At 37.4% G+C, this 24,515-nt stretch overlaps 1 protein-coding gene and 1 non-coding gene across 4 annotated transcripts in view; one reads left to right on the plus strand and one right to left on the minus strand.

Annotated features, from left to right (window-relative positions):
- Nucleotides 1-24,515, plus strand: part of LRBA (LPS responsive beige-like anchor protein) — a 727,005-nt gene that overhangs the window by 614,387 nt on the left and 88,103 nt on the right. The gene's annotated exons all lie outside the window — the stretch shown is intronic.
- Nucleotides 1,886-1,968, minus strand: LOC137224171 (small nucleolar RNA ZL8). Its single transcript, XR_010943268.1, has one exon. It is a non-coding gene; the product is annotated as a small nucleolar RNA ZL8 (small nucleolar RNA).

A 24,515-nucleotide genomic window follows, 5' to 3' on the forward strand; every position in this document is an offset into this window, starting at 1 on the left:
TCTCTTGTGTTTCCCACTTAGAGAAGTTCCTTTAGCATTTGTTGTAGAGCTGATTTGGTGGTGCTGAATTCTCTTAGCTTTTGCTTGTCTGTAAAGCTTTTGATTTCTCCATCGAATCTGAATGAGATCATTGCTGGGTAAAGTAATCTTGGTTGTAGTTTCTTCCCTTTCATCACTTTAAATAGGTCATGCCACTCCCTTCTGGCTGAGTTTCTGCTGAGAAATCAGCTGTTAACCTTATGGGAGTTCCCTTGTATGTTATTTGTCAATTTTCCCTTGCTACTTTAAGTAATTTTTCTTTGTCTTTAATTTTGCCAGCTTTATTACTATGAGTCTCGGCATCTTTCTCCTTGGGTTTATCCTGCGTGGGACTCTCTGCACTTCCAGGACTTGGGTGGCAATTTCCTCTCCAATGTTACAGAAGTTTTCAACTATAATCTCTTCAAATATTTTCTCTGGACCTTTCTCTCTCTCTTCTCCTCTGGGACCGCTATAATGCGAATGTTGTTGCATTTAATGTTGTCTCAGCGGTCTCGTAGACTGTCTTCATTTCTTTTCATTCTTTTTTCTTTATTCTGTTCTGCAGCAGTGAATTCCACCGTTCTGTCTTCCAGGTCACTTATCCGTTCTTCTGCCTCAGTTAGTCTGCTATTGATTCCTTCTAGTGTATTTTTCATTTCAGTTATTGTATTATTCATCTCTGTATGTTTGTTCTTTAATTCTTCTAGTTCTTTGTTAAATATTTCTTGCATCTTCTCGATCTTTGCCTCCATTCTTTTTCCGAGGTCCTGGATCATCTTCACTATCATTATTCTGAATTCTTTTTCTGGAAGGTTGCCTATCTCCACTTCATCTAGTTGTTTTTCTGGGATTTTATCTTGTTCCTTCATCTCGTACATAGCCCTCTGCCTTTTCATCTTGTCTATCTTTCTGTGAATGTGGTTTTTGTTCCACAGGCTGCAGGATTGTTGTTCTTCTTGCTTCTGCTGTCTGTCCTCTGGTGGAAGAGGCTATCTAAGAGGCTTGTGCAAGTTTCCTGATGGAGGGACTGCTGGTGGGTAGAGCTGGGTGTTTCTCTGGTGAGCAGAGCCCAGTAAAACTTTAATCTGTTTGTTTGCTGACTGGTAGGGCTGGGTTCCCTCCCTGTTGGTTGTTTGGCATAAGGCGACCCAACACTGGAGCCCTGGCTCTTGAGTGGAGCTAATGGCAGACTTTGGGAGGGCTCACGCCACAGAGTACTTCCCAGAACATCTGATGCCAGTGTCCTTGTCCCTTGGTGAGCTGCAGCTGCCTCCAGGCTCTGCAGGAGACCCTCCAACACTAGCAGGTATGTCTGGTTCAGTCTCCTATGGGTCACTGCTCCTTCCCCTGAGACTCGACGTGCACACTATTTTGCGTGTGCCCTCCTAGAGTGGAGTCTCTGTTTCCCCCAATCCTGTTGAAGTCCTGCAGTCAAATCCCACTAGCCTTCAAAGTCTGATTCTCTAGGAATTCCACCTCCTGTTGCCGGACCCCCAGGTTGGGAAGCCTGACATGGGACTCAGAACCTTCACTCCAGTGGGTGGACTTATGTGGTATAAGTGTTCTCCAGTCTGTGAGTCACCCACCCAGCAGTTATGGGATTTGATTTTGTTTTGATTGCGCCCCTCCTACCATCTCACTGCAGCTTCTCCTTTGTCTTTGGATGTGGGGTATCTTTTTTGGTGAGTTCCGGTGTCTTCCTGTTGATGATTGTTCAGCAGTTAGTTGTGATTCCAGTGCTCTCGCAAGAGGGAGTGAGAGCACGTCCTTCTACTCTGCCATCTTGAACCAATCTCCACCAATTTTACTTTAAAAAAAAAATACGGGTGGGCTGGGGAATTGCCACACAGGGTGGAAAGAAGCATAAGAGTGGCTCAGGTGGTTTCAACGATCCTCAGAGAAGTTCTTAGAGACTCTAGTCCAACCAGGTCATCATTACCATTCTGGGTCTGGCAGAAAAACCACAGTACCCAGATAGAAGGCATGCTACTCGCCACTTCTTGTCACAGCTTGTTGATGAAGTGGCAGGAACCATTACCTGGGCATCCCAGCTATCCCAACAGCACTTCTCCAGGAGGAGAACTCCAAACTTTAGGCCTTCAGCCACCAGGCTAGCCCTGAATCTCTGTGAAGGGGCACTTCCCCAGCTGGGCTTCCAAAGCTCTCAAGCTTTATTCAAAAATAACACACCAGTGAACATCTTAAGCCCCCTCGAGGTGCTGTGGACCCTCCTTTGAGAATCAGGGGCCTGGGAAGAAACCAATGAGTTAGCAGAAGCCAGGGCGACTACCAGACGAGTCCCCCCTTCCCTGGGCTGGGTCAGTTCCAAGCAATGGAGTCACAGAGACATCAGAAACTCTAGTCTGTAATGATAGTTCATCCTGCTTAGCCCAAGACTTCGGTCCCCTATTGTCCAGCACGGCCCTGAGGTACCTGTACACCGGCAGCTATGCAAAGATGGCGCAGACAGTTGCCTTCCCTTTGTTGGAAGGTTTCACAGCGGCCTCCAGGTGGACCCCAAAGCCACCGTCTTCACCATCCACAAGTTCACTGCACTAACAGCTCACAGCCTTTCAAATAGGTATAAAAACTGCACCACTGTTTTAGTGTTTGCATTAAGGAAACAATAAACAATGGCTATCTTATTATAATAAATTGAATATACTTTTTAAGCTACACATATGATCCCTGCCAGACTGTAATGCCACACACACACCCTTTCCACTACCCATAAGGCAGATGGGTAGCTATTGACAATTTTAGCATTTAGAAATTCTTTTTGGTAGTCTTTTTTTTAATTTTTGAAATTATTTATTTATTTACTATTTCTGGCTGCGTTGGGTCTTCGTTGCTGTGCGCGGGCTTTCTCTAGTTGCGGTGAGCAGGGGCTGCTCTTCATTGCGGAGCACAGGCTGTATGTGTGTGGGCTTCAGTAGTTGGGATGCACGGGTTTCTCATTCTGGTGGTTTTTCTTGTTGTGGAGCATGGGCTCTAGGCACATGGGCTTCAGTAGTTGTGGCAGTTGGCTCAATAGTTGTGGCGCATGGGCTTAGTTGCTCCGTGGCATGTGGGATCTCCCCAGACCAGGGCTTGAACCCATGTCCCCTGCACTGGCAGGTGGATTCTTAACCACTGCGCCATCAGGGAAGCCCCTTGATAGTGTCTTGCTCTAATTTAAGCGCACTTAAAAAAATTCTGCCATCAGGAAGGTAACAGTTGCTACCTACATTTTGTTAAGCTTGTGTGCTGCAAATACATAGAATACAATAACGATGCTCTTGGTCCTTCATATACATTTTATTCATATACATTGCCCTACAAGAGTTATATGATACCTGGATGGCAAACTTCTATACATTATATAAGTGCTTCATGTCTTCAAAGCTTTTAAGTTACCTATAGAAAATCGACCAAGAAATAATTCTTATTTTAAGTAATTTTTCATTTGGTGGCATCAGTAAGTGATTTTTTAAAGATCAGTGTACTTTTTTAGTACCACTTTGAGCAATACTGTCCGATTTCTGCATGCAGTACTCCTTGCTTATGTTCATATAATCATCCATAAGACATAGTAATTTGAAATGAGTTACTAAGTATTCTTTGTCTGGATGCATCTAAAAACAGAAATAGATATCCATAGACCTGGTGAAAGCTGAAGTAGAGTTTGTATAGATATTACAAATACAAATCATCTTGGCATATTTCAGTACTTGTTTACCATTATTTTGACTGCCCATAACAGTTTTGCTATTCATTTCTATATTTGTTGTTGTCATCAGTAGGTTGGTCTCTGAACATTAGAAATTTTTATTGTGTCAGTAGTTTAGGCCATATTTTCCATTTTTATTACTTTCTACTATATTCTTTTTTAAGACCCAATTTAATGTCTACTCTTGACTTTTGAGGGTCTATGTTAATTTAAATTTAGTTAATCAGCTATCTTAGAAACTATTGGATTAATTTGCCTTGAAAAAAATCACAAAACCTTGTTCATATTTACAACTTAACTTTTCAGAGCCACAATCCTTCGGCCTCAGAGAGGGGCTTTCTCCTGTCATTCCAGTTGTCTGTATGTATCCTCTTTCTTAAGCAGTTTTCTAGCAAATCTCTGGTGGCATGAAACAAGACTTCAAGGCTACTTTCTTGCTTTAGCACCCTTAAACTTAGTTAAAATTAGTTGCCTTCAATTCTTTATCTGTAAATTATATATTTGTGTATTATGTTATTTTTTATTTTTCTCATTGAGAATTGTTATTTTTGGAACCTCCATAGAGACAGAACATGAAACAACCTGAATTGTCTGCAAAATAGATCATAGATGATCAAGTGTTTGACTAATTTTAAACGATTAAGCAGAGAAGAGTATGTATATTCACGTCTATCAGAAGTACAAAAAACTACCACCTCTTCGGTAACGTTTTGCCGTTATCAATCTGCCATCATTTGAGAACTTTCCCTTTTTTGCACCCAGTGTATCATCAGTGATGTTCTTAAGTGCTTGAGGAACTATGGATTTTATAGCTGATAGACATGTGGTATCTACATATTTTCTCCCTATCTTTACTCTTTTTTATTTTCTTTGCTTGACCCAGGAATAAATAGGAATAAAAGTGGTAAATCACACCAGTTAGACAATGTTTGTTTTTTTTAAATGATACCAAAAACATCAAAGAAAAAGTAAATTGGACTTTATAAAAATTTAAAACTTTTGTGGTTCAACGGACACTATGAGGAAAGTGAAAAGGCAATCCACAGAATGGGAGAAAATATTTACAAATAATATATGTGATAAGCGTCTGCTATTCAGATTGTGCAAAGGACTCTTACAATTCAACAATAAAAAGGTAACCCAGTTAAAAACTGAGCAAAGTATCTGAGTAGGTATTCCTCCAAAGAAGATATACAAATGGTCAAAAAGCATATGAAAAGATGTTAACATCATTAGTCATAAAGAAATGCAAACAAAACCACTTCACAGCCACTAGCATAACATGAAAAAGACAGACAGTAAAAAGTGTTGGTTAGCATGTGCAAAAATTGGAACCTTCATACACTGCTAGTGGGGTAAAATGATGTACTCTCTTTGGGAAAGTTTGGCAGTTCCTCGAAAAGTTAAATACAGAGTTACCATATGACCCAGCAGTTCCTCTCTCTTTTTTTTTGAATTTTCATAGGGATTCCCTTGGTGGGAGGGATTGCCCTATCACAGCAAGTGAGCAAAGACCCGATGACCATCTGGCAGGGATTGTAGAGAGAAGATTCATGCCAGGATGGAACTGCTGACCTCCAAAATCCCTTCTGGCCCTGGAATATGCAGTGACACCAGTTAACAGAGATGCCTGGGTTTACCCAACAGCCAAGGTGGTCAATGTGACGTTTTGGCTCAGGACTACTGGGCTCATGACATCATTCCATAGGCTCTGCTGCCCTCTGTCCAGCTCGGACACCTTTGGTCCCCTGGGGTGGCCTGTGCACTCCCCAAGAGCTTGAGAGCCCTTAGGAGCTCTGTGGTCCTGCTTTGCAAATTGGATTAGGCTAAGATTCTGTACTGTGGGAAGGTGCCAAGAAGCCATCAAAGGGGATTGGTTGCAGGACCCCCTGATTACCTTAATCCACTAATGCTCAAGTCCCTTGCAGTTGGCCCTCTGTATAGGCAGGTTCCACACCTGGATGGATTCAACTTGGATCCATGGTTCATTGAATCTGTGGTTGCAGAACCTGCAGATACAGAGGGCCAACTGTATACCCAAGAGATTGAGAACATAGGTCTACACAAAAATTGTACATAATGTTCCTAGCAACTTTATTAATAATAGCCAAACAATGAGAACAACCCATATGTCCATCAGTTGATGAATGGATTAACAAAATGTGGTATATCCATACATTTACTATTGTTTAGCCATGTAAAGGAGTGAAGTACTGGTACATTCTACAGCGTGGGTGAACCATGAAAACTTTGTGCTAAGTGAAAGAATCCAGACACTAAAGACCGCATATTATATGATCCCATTTATATATGAAATATCCAGAATAGGAAAATCCATAGAAAGACAAAGTAGATTAGTGGTTACCAGTGGGTGGAGGTGGGGAAATGGGGAGTGAGTGCTAATATGTATGGGGTTTCTTCTTGGTGTAATGAAATGAAAATTAGTGATGATGGTTGCACATCTTTGTGAATATACTGAATTGTACACTTTATTTTTTTAAATTAATTTATTTATTTTGGGCTAAGTTGGGTCTTCGTTGCTTCGCACGGGCTTTCCCTAGTAGCAGTGAGTGGGAGCTATTCTTCATTGTAGTGTGCGGGCTTCTCATTGCAGTGGCTTCTCGTTGCAGAGCACAAGCTCTAGGCACGTGAGCTCAGTAGTTGTGGCTCATGGGCTTAGTTGCTCCGCACCATGTGGGATCTTCCTGGACCAGGGATCGAACCCCTGTCCCCTGCATTGGCAAGCGGATTCTCAACCACTGCGCCACCAAGGAAGTCCTAATTGTACCCTTTAAAAGGGTGAAGTCTGTGGTGTATGAATTATATTTCAATATTTAAAAAAAGCACACCAGTTGTCATTTTAATTCATAAATTGTGTGAAGGGATTTGAAGTGTCTCTGGAAAATTTAAGAGTTTTAGAGCTAGGCATAAATTATATTGGTACCTTTACAAGAGTCTATTAGATTAAGACACTTAAATTTAGCTTTTCAAGCTTTTTTCCTAGAGTAATGTTAAAAAACAAAATGTACTTAATTAAGAAAAATGAACAAATAGAAAATAATGAAAAGCTGTCTTTTTTTATATTGCTAATGTGTGCATTTTTATAAAATACAAATTTTCTTTTTAGTTAGAAGTTCTCACACTTTTAGTGTTTAAGAGTTTGTTAGAAATGCAGATACCAGGATCCCACACCATACTTGTTAACATTGATTCTGGGTATCTGGGGATTAGGCCCTAGAATAATTTTCTAACAAACTTCCTAGGTGATCCTGAGGTAGATGAGTTTCATATCTCTTGCCATATTTGGATTATTTTAGTTTTGCATTTATTTTGAAAGGCAAGTAATGATTAAGAGGAAAGAAAAACTCTAACTTTGCTGAGGGTTAGTTCACAGGTACTTTGGAAACCTTATTATGAGTAGAGTTGAGAGATCCTTGTGGTTCTAACACTGGCTTGACCCTTTGCCAGTGAAGAGTGACATTGTTGTGATCCTGAATTATCTATTTGTTGTTATTTTTTTTCCTGTGTATGGATTTCTTGGTTTATCTTTTATTTGCCTTCATGAATGCTACCTTGGCAACATAATAACCAGTGATATATGAACAGTGTTAGAAAACAAAGCCAAGAAGTCCAGCATATCTTCCTGGAGTTAATAACAGTGCAGCTGAAGATGTTATTCACAAAGAAAGTGGCACTTCTCATTTATCATCAGAGCATATGCTATGAGTTATGTTTCTAGTAATGGTGACAGTTTTGGAGGATTTTTGTTTTGTCTTTTGTTTTGAACCATTTTCAACATAATTCCCTTTTCAACTAAAGCATGGGTATGTGACTCTCTTTACTGAGATCAGAGACATGTCTTTGACTATGAAATGTTGTTTTCTAAGTGTGAAACCTTAGGATTGGACCAATAACGTGACACTCATTACTGCCATCTTCTATCCATTTTAACCAACCAACAACCATTGTTTTTCTAATACAAACTTGATATTTAAATTTTTAGCTTCTGGTGATATTTCTAAGTATGGGATTTTTGTATATAGGCATTTACAATGATTTTTGATCCAATATTTACTTTTTTATGTAGTGATTTTCTATTAGTATATTTTGTTAATTGGTAAATTAATATATAAAATTGTTAGTAGTATATAATTAATAAGAATGGCTGAGAAATTATTTTAGTGAATTTTTATTCTGAATCTAGCATATTATTTTATTCAAGTGATCATTAAGATACTAGTTATATTTTTTAACATTATTGTCATTCTATTTGAAGACATTTGTGGTCTTGCTTTCATCAAATGGCAGTGTTTTTCCTGCATTACACATGTAATGTATATGGCAAGTTTTTCCTACACTACATGTATGTTAAAATTACCTTTAGATTGTGCTTGTCAGTTCTCTTCACCAGAGCTCCTGTGACTCTTTCTTCCATGTCTATAAGGCAGCCTAATGGCTTTGCTCAAAACCAGTTTCCCTGTCTCTGATGGTCGCATGCAAGTTGCCTGGTCTGCTCTTGATATTTCCCAGCGTTCCACATCTTGAAGTTATTTTTAGTATCTGGACTTCCTTTTTAGAAAATTGATCTGGGGAGTTTACATTCTTTAGACAATTAAGATTTTTGAAATTATAGCATTTTAAAAAATAATAAAAGCCATTAATAAAAGTGTGTTTTATTTTTGTCTGGAAATGTGATGATTTTGCTCAGGCACAGAAGAAATAGAGGCTGTGAAGGGCTATGACCAATTTATAAATGCAGCAGTTTTTATTGTGTACCTTTTACAGATTGCTGTCCAGTCAAGCAGAGGACAGTTAATGAGAAAAAAAATTCATAATATTCCCTACCTTGATGGGAGGACCAGTGTTCATTGGAGTTCAAAAACCAAACTGGGCAGGTTGCCTATTGTCAATCATTTATACATGAGAAGTGTGGAATTGTGCTAATAATAACATGTTTTGTTACTTCTAATGATTGACATGATTTTTGACTGCTATTCAGAATGATGGCAAGATATGGGAAATTTAGGAAATATGGACTTAAGATTTTTGAATTCAGGTGATTGTCAAGTACCAATACAGAGTCTACCTGGTATACTCAATTGGGGCCAACAGGGATCAGGCACTTATAAATTCATATAGAGCAAAAATTTTAAACAGATATGAGAGACTTCCAGCTCCTGTTAAGAGGGTCGTTGGTTTACAATCATGATTAATTACTTACATTATTTACAATGTATTATATTATAAAACCTGACATGATCTCCTAAATGGGCACGTGTAATATGGAAAATTGGAGATCTTACAGAGACTTGAAGTACTGTTTGTTTCTTTAAGGAATATGACTTTCTCCTCTCCCACTTCTAAAATTAAAACAATCCTCTGTTTCTAAAGATTTTAAATCAGATCCCAGTTTGCATCAACTGCTACATAGTATAGGGATTCTTAATTTACTTGGTAGACGTGTTTACTGCATACTGTATAGTTTATGAGTATTACCCTAAATGGTTAATTATGGACCCGGGAATCCATGTGTAGAACATTTGCATGAACTAATATAGTTGCTCTATTGTTTGCATATTGGTGGACTCTATTAAAATACTTGACACTAAAGTGTTTAAAGCACTTTTACTAAAGGTAACAATGTTTCTGCTTAAAAGTCTAATGACATTTAACAGCAACTTTAACCAATAAAAAGCTGCAGTTCCTAAACAGATTTTATTCCTACTAAAATATTTATAGTAGTAGTATTTAAGGTATGAAATTTACAAATCATCACCAAAGAATGCATAATAATAATAACCTAAATTTGTGTAATATTTAACATATTATAAATAGCTTTCACTTATTAGTCATTGGAGCCTCATAATGTGCTTGGGAGGCTGATAGTGAAGATATTCCAAATTTTCTAGAAATTCAGGAAGGCTGATAGGCATGGTCACACAACTAATAAGAAGAAGTAAAATTGTTCTTCTTGCAGATGATATTATCTTATTTATAGACACCCTAAAGACTCCACACACACAAAAAAAAACTGTTAGAACTAATAAATGAATTCAGTAAATTTGCAGAAAACAAAATTAACATACCAAAATTCGTTGCTTTTCTATACACTGACAATGAACTATTTGAAAGGAATAGGAAATTAGGAAAACAATCCCATTTATAATAGTGCTAAAAAGAATAAAATACTTAAGAATAAATTTAATTAAGGAGATGAAAAACTTACACACTGAAAACTACAAAACACTGATGAAAGAAATTAGACACAAAAAAATGGCATGTACGTAGATTGGAAGACTTAATGTTATTAAAATGTCCACACTACCGAAAATTATCTACAGATTCATTGCAATCTCTATCAAAAATCCCAACATCATACAGAAATAGAAAAAGAATTCTAAATTCATATGAACAACAAAAGACCTTTAATAGCCAAACAATCTTGAGAAAGGACAAAGTTGGAAGCATCACACTTCATGATTTTAAAATATATTATAAAACTACAGTAATTAAAACTGTGGTACTGGAATAAAAACAGACATTTAGACCAGTGGAACAGAGTAGAGAGCTCAGAAATAAATCCATGTATATATGGTCAGCTGATCTTCAACAAAGTTACCAAGATTATTCAATAGGGGAAGAGTAGTCTCTTAAATAAATGATGTTGGAAAAACAATGTCTACATGCAAAAGAATGAAATTGAACTCTCATCTTACATCATATACAAAAATCAATTCAAAATGGATTAAGAACTATACTCGAATAAAAAATGGACTAAAGACTTAAATGTAAGACCTGAAGCTGTAAAACTCCTAGATAGTAACATAGAGGAAAGCTTCAGGACACTGATCTTGGCAGTGGTTTCATGGATATGACACCAAAAGCACAGGTAACAAAAATAAATAGACAAGGGAGACTATTTCATACTAAAAAGCTTCTGCACAGCAAAGGAAATAGTCAACAAAATGAAAAGGTAACCTATGGAATGAGAGAAGATACTTTCCAACTATATGTCAGATAAGGAGTTAATCTAAAATATGTAAGGAACTCCTACAACTCAATAGCAAAAAAATCTAATAACCTGATTTTAAAATGGGCTAAAGGCTAGAATAGATGTTTCTCCAAGGAATACTTCCCACTAACAAATGGCCAATAGGTGTATAGAAAGATGCTCAAAATCACTACTCATCAGGGAAATGCAAATCAAACTACAGTGAGGTATCATCTCACACCTGTTGGGATGGATATTATAAAAAAAAAAAGACAGCAAGTGTCGGTGAGGATGTGGAGAAATTGGAACCCTTCTACACTGTTGGTAGGAATGTAAAGTGGCTGCGAAAGTAGCAGAGCAGAAAGGGGTTTCTGGTGTGAATAGAATTGAAGAGTGGTTAACACTGGAGATAAACTGTCTCAGGAGATGAGTCCTACCTTGTTTCTGATATTGAATGTACCAGAAACTTTCTAACCTCTAGAATTTTGTATTTGTTCAGCTTATCTAGAATGCTCTTTCCTTAGTACTTCTCTGGCTAACTGATTTTTTTCCTTAAGTCTCCAGTCACATGCCTTTCCAGAGGAACCTTCCCTGCTCATTCTATTCAGAATTCTGTTACTCTATATCCATCACTTTGTAGCACTAGTCGCTATCTGACATTATCTTGTTGAATAATTTGTGTGTTAATGTCAGTCTTCCCACAAGAATGAGGATTTTGTCAGTGTTATTCACTGCTGTGTTCCCAGTTTTTAGCACAATCCCTGACATATATGGTAAGTCCTAAATGAATGTATATTGGAAGAATAAATGAATGAACTGGGGGTCAAAGGGTTTTGTGGGTGAGGAGAAGCGGTAACCAGAAGAGGACTGTCATTTGTTGAACACCTACTATGTGCCAGACGTTCATTGTTTTAGGCATTCTTTCAGATATTATTCTACCACTGTAGATATTATCCCTATTTTAAGGAAATTGAGGCTTAGTAAAAATAAGTAAAAATAACTTACCCATTTTTTACAGTTGGCCTGGTTAGGGGCCTTTTGAGTCTTAAAGAAATCCTGACTCAGAGATTATGGTAGACTGGGTTTTTGGTTCCACTGAGGAAGAATCTGTTCTCTTTCAGATCGAAAATCTTCTGAGACAGTCTCAGATGTCAGTAAAGTAGGGAGAAGGAAAATACTACCAGACACTAGATAGAAGCCATGTTTCCAGAATCATTCGGGCCATCTGTTGGGCTTTTGGTTTTTATGGGTTTGGGTTTTACACCTAATAATCTTCTTTAATTGGAGAAAGATCAAAATTGAACTAATTTATTTAAAAGTTGTTTTTATGAGTCTAAAACAGGGATCAGCAAACTATGGCCCAGGGGCCAAACCCAGCTTGCTGCCTGTTTTAGTAAATAAACTTTTTTTTGGAAAACAGCCAGAATGTTTATTTGTTTATATTGTCAATGTGTGCCTTTGGGCTACAATAGCAAAGTTGAGTAATTGTGATAGTGATCATATGGGAACGCCTAAAATATTTACTGTCTGGTCTTTTATAGAAAAAGTTTGCCAACGCCAATCTAAATCATAGTTCACAGTAACATAAACCAAAATAAAACCTATTCTTACAAAAAGTGAACAACCAAGAATCCACAAAAATCACAAGATTACAGTGATTAAATTTCTAACTGATCTTGAATATCTAGCCAAAGATTGGACAACCCTTAATTTCCTTTCCTGCTCTAAATCCCTGCTTTTTTAATTGTGTAACTGTTCATCCAGATCAGATCATTGTTCTCTTAGGAAGTGAACAAAATGATTCTTTCATTTTAATGTATCTTTTATACTGTGCTATCAAACAGAGAATTTACTACTGATTTCATTGAATCATATATGCTTTGCATTTCAAAACCCATCTCAAAATTATCTTTTCAAAGTAAACTTCCCTGAGTAATTTAGAACCATCATGTAAGAATAGCATTTCTGGTTTCATATACAAATATATTTAGCTAGAATAAGGACATAATTTATAAATATGCAAGGGAAGTGGAATATTTTGTTTAATTTTATGATCAACTGAAAGTAAATCAGAAATCATATATTTACTTTGGCAAAAATGACATAATGATGTTATCTTTCGTTGGCAGGCTCTTTGATTGCTCAGGGTCACATTATAATATTAATAGGATCCTCAATCTAAGAGAACCTGGAGTATGTTATTTTGCTCTGCTATATATGAAATGCCATAAGCTCCTCTATATTTCTGTTAGGGATGATTATCTGGCTTCTGTGCGACCACTTTAGTTGACAGGTGGAAATGTGTGTGAGTGTGTTGAATAAGGGAAAGCATGAAAGGAGAGGAAGTTGAGGGCATTCCCTCATGAGACTCAGACAAAAACTGGGTGTGAATAAGTGAATAATTTGTTTCCATTCCATCCCCACCTCCCTGCTTCTGAACACAGGCATCTAACACAGAAGAGACTCTGTAGATATGTTTAAATTTTATTTTAATTGAATTCCATTAGAGGAAAGAATATATACGGAAATACAGAAGAGAGTTAACAAGTTATTTTGGTTAATAGTGATGCGGTTTGACTAATGTAAAGAAAAGAGTAGTTGATACTTAAGACCAAAAAGGAAGTTTGAGGTCAGATCTTCAGAGGGACTTGACTGCCATGATGAGGAATTGGCTGTATCCTGTGTGCAAAGAGGAGCATTGAAGAATTTTATGGAGAAGAGTGGTATGACTGAAGTTCCAATTTAGGAAGTTTACTGTAGTATTAATAGCATCATATAGAATTGAATCTAGTACGGGCAGTTGACACTAGAGAAATCAATTTAGGGGGCTTTTTCAAATGTTTAGATGATGTGAGCCTGAAGTAGAATAGTAACAGTGGGAATGTATAGCACAGAAGACAAATATATAGGTGGAATTTGTAGGATTTTATATGAATAGAAGTTCAGTGGTATTCTAAAGTTTTGACTTAGAATAACTGGGTGATGGAGCTGAATTTAACAGAAATAGGGAAGTCATGAAGAGGAGACAGTTGTGGAAATATACAATTGCATTCATCCTTGGACAGGTTGAGTTTCAGATGTTGATGCAACACCCAGGTGGAGTAAGCCAGACAATTTAAGTTCTGGATGTACAGCAGAAGTTGCCAATTGGTAGCCCATGGACAGTGTAGAGCTATGGAAATGTTTTTGTTTGACACGGTGGGTTTTTTTGTTTGTTTGTTTTAATCTAAAATGATTTTTTTTCATCTTACTCTTTAGCTAATAGGTTGACCATAGCTTTCTCTCCTAGCATTTAGAAGATATTATTATTGCATTAGCTTTTCACTTTTGTTGTTGCTGCTGAGAAATCTACCAGCTGTTCCTTTTTAGGATGCTTTTAACATTTTTCCAACTGTCTGATATTTTGCAGTCTTATTATAATGTGTTTAAGTGTGTATTTGTTTTTATTTTGATTGGGACTTATTTTGCACGCCGAACCTAAGGATTTGTGTCTTAAATACATTCTGAAAAGTTCTCAGGAATTATCACTTTGGTATTGTCTCCTCCCCATTCTCTCAATTTATTCTTGGTAGAATTCCTTTCAGATGTAAGATTCTTTCTCATTCCATCCTCCAGGCCTACAAAGCATCTCTTGTATTTTCCATTTTATTATTTCTCTGTTTTCCATTCTTGTAATTTCCTCATATTTTTTATATCAGTAATTGTCCCTTCACCTATTTCAAATCTACTGTTTAAGCAGTCCACTGTAAACTTAGTGGCTGTATTTTTCATTCTAGAATTTGTTTGGTTCTTTTTCAAACCAACTTTAAAAAACAACTGTGTCTCCTTTTCTTATATTCTCATTCTTTGTTTGTCTCTAGTAACTTAAAACATTTATTGAACAAGGAGCCTTGTTCAGTATTACCAATATCTGTAGTTTCCTTTGTGCTATAGGACGACTCTTGCTTACGATAGTCTGTTCCCTCATATATTTGGTAATTGGGATTGTGTGTTCATCTTTAGGCGAGGCTTTACCTGTTAGAATCCTTGATTGATAGTACGCCTCTCCAGAGTGCTTTGTGTTTGCTCTTCTAAGTATCTCAGTCAGGGACCAGTTTGTACATAAATTTCAGACCTCTTGGTTATACTTTTAAATCCTGTGTCCATATGAGGGTCAGACCTTTAGATATGAACTCCTAAGGGAGGCTTTCCTACCTAAGCCCAGATCAAGACAGAGAAGCTTTACTCTTTATCCTGCTGTTTGTAAATAGATGTTTTTTCCTGGCCTTCTTTTCCCTGAGGTCATGGCTCTTCATGGGTTCCAGCATTGTATAGGGGGAAATCTCACTTCCAACTCCCTCCTCTCTCACCAGCCTACAAGAGGAGCCAAGGTCTCCTGTACCTTTTCTTCATGGGCATTAGAACCAAACCCAGCAATCCCACTACTGGGCATATACCCTGAGAAAACCATAATTCAAAAAGAGTCATGTACCAAAATGTTCATTGCAGCTCTGTTTATAATAGCCAAGACATGGAAGCAACCTAAGTGTCCATCAACAGATGAATGGATAAAGAAGATGTGGCACATATATACAATGGAATATTACTCAGCCATAAAAAGAAATGAAATTGAGTTATTTGTAGTGAGGTGGATGGACCTAGAGTCTGTCATCCAGAGTGAAGTACGTCAGAAAGAGAAAAACAAATACTGAATGCTAACACATATATATGGAATCTAAGAAAAAAAAAAAAAAAGGTCATGAAGAACCTAGGGGTAAGATGGGAATAAAGACACAGACCTAGTAGAGAATGGACTTGAGGATATGGGGCGGGGGAAGGGTAGGCTGTGACAAAGTGAGAGAGTGGCATGGACATATATACACTACCAAACAAACGTAAGGTAGATAGCTAGTGGGAAGCTACCGCATAGCACAGGGAGATCGGCTTGGTGGTTTGTGACCACCTAGAGGGGTGGGAGGGAGGGAGATGCAAGAGGGAAGAGATATGAGAACATATGTATATGTATAGCTTATTCACTTTGTTATAAAGCAGAAACTAACACACCATTGTAAAGCAATTATACTCCAATAAAGATGTTTAAAAAAAAAAAAACCCAAACTTCTCAGTAACTGAGACTGAAAACAAACAAACAAAAACCACCCAGGTGTTATCTTTATCTGTTTACAACTCTGTAGTACTTTTTTCTCATTTTATTAGTTATTGTTTGTTTGTGACTCCTGGGGATTTCTTTTGCTGCTTTCTTTATAACACAGTTTTCGTTTAAAAGCTTTTTTGTTGTTATTTTTCCCTTTGTAATTGGTGCATGCAACAACTAAATGCAATGTGGGTTACTGGATTTGATCCTGGAACAGAAGTGAGGGCATTGGGGGGGAAATGGTGAAAGTGACAGTCTCTGCATATACCAGTATAGATTTTCTGGTTTCGATATTTGTGTGATTATATAGGTTAACATTTGGAAAATTGTGTGAAGAGTATATGTAAACTGTACTATTTTTGCAGTTTTTCTTTAAGTCTAAAATAATTAGACTTAAAGAAATTATTTCAAAACAAAGCTTTAAGAAAGCATATTTGTTTTATTCAGCACTTCTGAATGCTTTATAGTGAGAGGATTTTTAAATTTATTTCTGAAATAAACTTGATATTTTAAGATTTTAAGTAAATGGAGTTGGTTGCCATCATTAAAAAAATAAAATAGAGATCCCTTCGTCTCCCAACTTTAGATTTCTGGCCTTTTCTTTAGAAGTTAGATTATCTGATTGTACTGGAGCTACATTAGTGCATGGCAAAATCAGGTGGAGCTAGGTGATGTCCACACCTTAGGCATAGCTCTCTAGTTTTCTGCAACCTTTATCCTTTTCTGCTGTTTTATATCCAGTTTGCCATATTAATTTCCTCTTACCTACCTGGATTCCATAGATACATAAATATGTAATCTTTGATCCAGCACTTAGGGGAGACATCAATGTTGGAGACAGAGATTTGGCAGTCATCTATATTGAATGGTAGTTGAAGGTAGCAGGAGTTCATGACTTTACCTTAGAATGTAAGGCACAGTGGCAAGAAATCCAGGGGCAGAGCCCTGGGAAACAATTTTCTTCTGAGAACAGGAAGACAAAGAGGAATGAACCCATAAAAAAATCAGTAACAGTTTAAAAAGTAAGAATGTATATGTAATGTTTAAAGTATATAAGAGAAGGTATTTCAAGAGCAATTGGATGGTTTAAAATATGCTTCACAGTGGTCTCACCAAATGCTGATGTGATATATTTTTTTGTTTGTTAATAGCTATGCTTGTTATCCTTCCTTCCCCCTCCCCACCCCTTCCAAGTCATAACCTCCACTCCCTTCTCTGCTCTCTTTTATGCCTTGGAAGGCTGATCCGCTATGGATTGCAAAAGGCAAGTGGGAGACAGGATAGCAGGCAAAGGAGGTCACTTTGTTTCTTGCCGTCACTCCGTGCCTGCTTCAGGACTTAGACCTTCAATAGCTACAGCTATTGATACATCCAGGCAGTTTCCCTTTCATAACTTAAGCACTTGACAAGCCCTAGTAATATTAATTCCTCCCCTTACTCTTTCAGGCCTATGGGTTGTAATGCTATCTCACTGTCAAGTCTGCAGTTTCCTCAGAATGGCTTGTTGGTTTCGTTGACCCTGTATGTGAATAGAACCTTCATCAGAGTCTAGTCTAATTGTGCCTTCTGATTCCTGCTAGGATCCTGACCAGTACATTGGGTGTATTAGTTATGGTACAGGCTAAGTTATTCTCTGTCATGTTTAAGCCACTGTATCTTGGAGTCTTATTATTTCTCTTTCACGTACCTAAGACTTATATACTTTTAATTTGTCATGGGTAATATTATTTAGGGTCTCCTCATTTTTCTCTCATACACAGAGAAGAGGAACCTAAAGCTGGAGAGCGAATCTGCCAGTTGTAGCACGTGACTTCCATCTCTAGGCCCAAGATGGGTCTAGTTTGCTTCATTTCCTAGCCGGTAGGAAGGGGAATGGAAACATGGCCATTCTTTTTGAGATGAGCAACCTGGAAGTGGAACATACTTACTTCTGTTCATATCTCATTAACCATAACTTGGTCACATGGCCTCATCGAGTTAGAAGGAAAAGTGGTAAATGTGTCTCTGGCTAATATTTTTATTATTAAAGAAAGTAAGAGTGGATATTGAATGACAAACAGTCTTTGCCACAATAGTTCACTCTCAAAGAGGGAGAAAAATTTTAGACTTAAAAGGGAGGATACTTTCAATAGAAAATTTCAGTAGAGTATGGTGAAATCTAGATTTTAAGGAATTGAGGAGTAATGGGGGGGAGGGATTATGGAATGAGAGAATGAATATGGCCTCTTTTTTTTTTTTTTTTTTTTTGCGGTACGCGAGCCTCTCACTGCTGTGGCCTCTCCCGTCGCGGAGCACAGGCTCCGGACGCGCAGGCCCAGCGACCACGGCTCACGGGCCCAGCCGCTCCGCGGCATTTGGGATCTTCCCGGACCGGGGCACGAACCCGTGTCCTCTGCATTGGCAGGCGGACTCCCAACCACTATGCCACCGGGGAAGCCCAATATGGCCTCTTTTGAGAAGTATGATATCCAGTGAAACAAGAGATGATTCTGTGATGGTAAGGGAATTAAGGAAAAGATTCTAGGTAGGAGAATCTGAATAGTCTCAGAGTAAGAATAACTTAGAAGGGGAGAAACTGAAAACCAGGCATAAAGCATAATTTTAGGAGATACGAGGACACCTCTTACCCCAAAGTGCAGGATAAAGAGGAAAGGTAGGGTTGAAATATAAACATTTTACAATGGAGAAGAAAGTCAAGAAATAATTTATGATGTCCTCTTTTTGACATCAAAGGCCAGAGAATCTACTGAGAAAGAAAGTGAGGCAGGTATGTAATTTAGGGCAGCCACTGTAAGGGAGTATGACATTAAGAGACACAAAAATTACCAGAGTAGAATTTGAGCCCCAGCTGAAGATAGAGAGCTTGGATTTATAGTAAAATCATTGGTATATGTTTTGATTTTCTATAGTGAAGCATGGCAGCCCATGTATAGAAGCTAGAAAAATAGATCATAGGATTTACCAAGATTAAGGATTAACAAAATAGGAAGGGGAATAGCCAAATTGGTGAGAGTCTAGATTACTTATAAAAAATCTAGGTGAAAATAACCACCGTGGGGTCTGGTGTGGGTTAAAACAGGTCAAGCAGGTCTAAGGAAAGTGTGGACTGGAAGATGTGTTTTTGTATTACTGTACTATAAATTACTCCAAAATTTAACAGCTAAAACAGCAGTAGGCATTTCTATCTCACATAGCTTTTTTCGGTCAGGAATTTAAGAATGGCTTAGCTAGGTGGTTCTGGCTCTCTAGCTCTCATGAGATTGTAGTCAAGATGTTTTCTGGAGCTACTGTCATCAAAGGTATGACTGGGGCTTCTAATATCACTCACTCACATTGTTGGTCAGTTGGCAGGAGACCTCAGTACCTCACCACATGGCCCTCTCCATAGAGCTTCTTGAGTTTCCTCACCATAAGGCAGCTGACTTTCCCCAGGCCAAGCCATCCAAACTGGAGAAGGGTAGAAGGCACAGTATCTTTTATGACTTAGTCTTGAAAGTCCCACTATGTCATTTCTACAGTGTCCAGTTGGTTGCACAGGTCAGCTGTATTTAGCATAAGAGGGAACCAGCAAGAGCTTGAATACCAGGTGGGGGCCATCTTGGAGGCTAACCACCACACAAGGAGAACTGGAAAGGGAATTGACATCTATTAAGAACTTACTGTGTACCAAGCGTATAATTTAATTCTTGCAGTAATTTTATGAGGAATGTAGTATTTTTGCATTTTAGAGATGAGTAGCTTGAAGCTGTAAGAATTTAACTATTGGGCTTCCCTGGTGGCACAACGGTTGAGAGTCCGCCTGCCGATGCAAGGAACACGGGTTCGTGCCCCGGTCCGGGAAGATCCCACATGCTGCGGAGCGGCTGGGCCCGTGAGCCATGGCCGCTGAGCCTGCGCGTCCGGAACCTGTGCTCCGCAACGGGAGAGGCCACAACAGTGAGAGGCCCGCATACCGCAAAAAAAAAGAATTTAACTATTGCCCAAGATTTTATAACCATTTCAGCCAGGCTTGGAATCCAGATCTGTTAGCCTGTTTCCATAATATTTCATCATATAGAGAAAAAATATGGTGTAGTGGTTTGATACATCTACTTTGGAGACATAAGGTTGTCTGAGAATTAATTGATATAATTTATGTAAATTATCACAGTAATCCAATAAATAGTAAGCCATTACTTATTGGCTGTTTTTATTGTCATGTGTCTTTGTAATTTAATAACTGAAAGAAATTACAAGAAGTGAGGTTAAAGGGCATGTTTGAAAGAAAAATTAACTAGCAGAAAAGTAGGTTATGGTTATTCAAGGACAGTTGGATTTGAAATGCGTGGATTGTTAAGTCAAAGTATATATGCTCAGAGGTGACTAATGTGAGCAGAAAAGGAAGACTTTGAGGGAAGAGCCTTTAGTAAAAATTCTCAGGCCGTCAAGAATGATGACAGGGAATAGAACTGAGAAGCAAAAGCTGAAAAACTTGAAGGAAATGGTATATGCTTCATAAAGGCAGTTCACAGTTTGCTCAAGAATAATTTGATGAAATGTTAAAATGTTGAGAATATAGACAGTATTTTAAGCTTTATGGAATCTTGAGTGTTGATAAATGCAAACTATATTTTTACCCCACAAATATATAAAACAGGATGTTTCTTTAAAATTATTTCTATATTTATATGAAAGGTTATGCTACTACTTCAGCTGGTTTTATGTTCTTAGTTCTCTACTCTCTACACCCTTTTGTACATACTTGTTTTCATACCTGTGTCTTCATTGGACTGGGAGGTCCCCCAGGGCAGGTACAAAATGTCTCACTTATCTTTGTCCCACAGTGCCTAGCACAATATTTGCACAATAATATGTAGTAAGTATTAGATAAATTAGTGGCTTGGCTGCTCATACTTTTCAACTCACTCTGAAAAAGAGACTGATTATATTCCTACTGGGATGTGTTCATATAAATAATATGAAAAGTATGGATTTAATATTTATTAATGCATGCCATTCTGTAGGCCATGGCACGTGTGCTAGGAATGAAGGCACTGAGAATCCTTTGATTAGGGCAGCCACACTCCTAGCGGTTCAAAAAGTAGCAGTGGAACCCCCTAACATGTCCTAATAACTGTCTTAGGTGTGAGATCCAAAGATAAATGAGCTGTGACTCATGTCTTTAAGCAACTTATAGCTCAGTGGAGGAAAAGGCAGACATATAAACATCATTTTAAAAAATATAATAAACTTTATTTTAGAGCAGTTTCAAGTTTATTTAAAAATTGGGCAGATCATAAAGAAAATTCAGTGTACACCCCGCATTCCTCTTGCCCCCAATTCTTCCTGTTCTTAACATCTTGTAGTAGTGTGGTACATTTATTACAATTAATGAGCCAATATTGATACATTTTTATTAACTAAAGTCCATAGCTTACATTGGGGTTAACTTTTTGTGTTATACACTCTGTGGGCTTTAACAAATATATTATGACATGTGTTTACCATTACAGTGGCATACAGAAGTTTCAATACCCTAAAAATCCCCTGAGCACCACCTGTTCCTTCTTCCCCCTTCCCCCCACTCCACATTCAGGCAATCATTTATCTTATTATTGTCTCCATAGTTTTTCCTTTTCCAAAATATCATACATTTGGAATTATACAGTATGTAGCCTTTTCAGAGTGGCTTCCTTCAGTTAGCAATATACATTTAAGGTTCCTCCATGCCTTTTCATGGCTTGATAGCTCATTTCTTTTTATTGAGGAATAATATTCCATTGTATGGATATACCACAGTTTGTTTATCTATTCAGTTATTGAAGGACATCTTGGTTGCTTCCAACTTTTAGCAATTATGAGTAAAATTGCTGTAAACATTCACGTACAGGTCTTCATGTGGACATAAATTTTCAACTCATTTGGGCACATACCAAGGAGTGCAATTGCTGGATCATATGGTAAGAAGTTATTTAGCTCATAAGAAACTGCCAAGCTGTCTTCCACTAAACAGTGTTGCTCCACCAAACATCTTAAAATGTATTTTGGTAAGTTTTAAGATAGAGTTATCATAGTAGAGGTGTTCAGATAGAGGTATCATGGTTAATAGACATATAAACACAGTTAGAAGAGCATCGAGGTAGAGTAGTCATGAGAAGTGCACTGACAGCTCTGAAAAAAAAAAAGCAGGGAGATCAAGAAAATGCCAGCATCAAAATTTGTAAAATGCGTGTCTGAGGCTTGGAAGAAAATTCCAGAGGTAATAGTGGAGAATTCTTTTTAAAAGATGCTGCATCACTAATGCTTTGAAAGGCAGTGAGAACAGTATTGTGAAGAAAAACACAGATTTCAACAACTTCAAATCAGGAAGTAATTCAGAAGAGTTGGACTCTGAAACGTTTTATAAATAACCAGTTAATTTCATTTATATTTTCTTTTTTACATATGTACAATACTTAATAAAATCTAAGTCAAAAGTCTGATAGCTCTTTTTTTTTAACATCTTTATTGGAGTATAATTGCTTTACAATGGTGTGTTATTTTCTGCTGTATACAAAGTGAATCAGCTATACATATACATATATCCCCATATCTCCTCCCTCTTGCGTCTCCCTCCTACCTTCCATATCCCACCCCTCTAGGTGGTCACAGAGCACCGAGCTGATCTCCCTGTGCCATGCGGCTGCTTCCCACTAGCTTATAGCTCTTTCAATCAGTATAATTTTAAAATTCTGTATCATATAGCATTCTGTTATCATTATTTTGCAGCTTTTTATTTGTTAGCAATCCATGAAATAAAGGTTCATCTTACAGTCAGGTGGAATCTTAGGTTTATGAAATTAGTATATTTTACTAGGCATGATATGTTTATTAATGTTTAACGGATCTCAACCAAAGGTCATTGTACCCCTAGAGCTGCCACGGCAATTTCTCAATGCTTTGAGCGTAGATCTCTTACCTATAAAAAGGCAACACGGGTTAAATTCTAGTTCCTGTGCTTTGGCTGAATTAGATCAGTGCCACTGGTTATCTCATTCTAATCAGAAGGTCTGGCAGACATATATACATCTTGTCAAATGTATCTGATAACATTTGACTATTTGATAACTCTTTTCAAAACATGTTGTCCATGGAAAAGAGAAACAATGAAATAATAAAATAAAGACACTGAGATAATATTTCCTAAGAAGAAGACATCTTCAATATGTAGTATTTAAATAACATCAATTTCTTATTTTATACCAGGTAATACTTCCCTTTGGGTCTAAATTCAGTAAGTCTTCAAACAGCTGCCCATCTGCTAGGAATACTGAGCCTTATAACTAGCGTTTATAAGATGACTCAAAGTTCATTCATTAAAAAAAAAAAAAAAAAAAAGCCAGATTGCAGCTGTCAGCTTCTGAGTCCCCACCTCCTTATCCCCACACTCCATACACTGTCAGATATTTAAAAACTCAAAAAAATTAAATCCGCTTTCAGGCTGTGTTCCAGTAGATCCAAGTATGGTACACAAAAAGACATCCATCCTGTTCACAAGAGTGAGAGGAAGAGAATTAGATAATGCAGTTATGTTTTTAAATGTGTACATAAGAAGCTCTTTTTAGAATATGTTTTCTTAAATTACTTCACATCAGCATGTGTAAGTTAAACAGGGTTTGGTTCATAGTATTTTCTTCCTTCAGAACTGTCTTTCCAACAGGGATGATAAAGTGAAATATAAACATCACAGGAGAAGTGAGCTGGTTTCTAAACATTTCACTGATTTTTTTCAAAATAAACAACATATCATTGTTACCTTTAGTGAGGAAATATCCCCTCAGGTCATTACATAATGAAAAGTAGATTTTAAATGTTTTTATATATTTGATAGAGTCCAAATGCTTCAGTAGTGGTTCTGACTATAGATATTGTTTAAACTTGAGCTTTTTTGTTAGGCTATAAGCCATTACTCTATGAGGGTGCTTTCCAGAATGATACTATGATGCGATATAGTAGGTATAAATTGGCCTTGCATTTAAAAAAAGATAGTTTAATTGACAATTTTGCTTTATAGGGTTTTGTTTTGTTTTGTTTTTTGAGAGAAGTGTCTGAGGTTTTTAATCTGTGTGTTTGAATAGTACTACTGATGGGAACGTTTTCTGGAGCTCAGATGATGAACAGTGAGTTTTTCTGAAGGTAGGCATTGTGATTCCTCTCTTCCACAAGAAGCGAGAATTGGAATCTCAGAGGAACAAGCAGCAGCACAGGGTACTGTGAAAATCTGGAACCTGGCACCTTTGGAGAATGAAAGTTAACTCCTGAGTCACTGGTGGCTGAGTCTGACGGACCACTCACTTTCCTTGTGTTGCTTTAAATCCTTTTAAATAGCACACAGTGGCCTTTTAAATAATACACTACATATATCTTAGTCTGTGCCTTTTTAGTATTGCTGCTTCTAAAATTATAGAAAATAGCCAAAGATAAAGTTTAGGCTTTGTCTTAAATCTGCTTATGTTCCCTTTGTTGATATTAAAATCATTGGCAGTATTTGTAAGTGGAATATTCTTCATAAGAGAAATGTGAAAGAATTAGCTAAAACATTTGGATAGACATTTGCCCCTCTCTTTGTGCTTTTTATTGGAATGCATGGCTAAAAATGGTTTAGGGTATAAGCAAATTTTGATTCTAGATGCTGAACTCCT

The sequence above is a fragment of the Pseudorca crassidens genome, chromosome 4 (assembly GCF_039906515.1).
Source record: "Pseudorca crassidens isolate mPseCra1 chromosome 4, mPseCra1.hap1, whole genome shotgun sequence".
NCBI lineage: Eukaryota > Metazoa > Chordata > Mammalia > Artiodactyla > Delphinidae > Pseudorca > Pseudorca crassidens.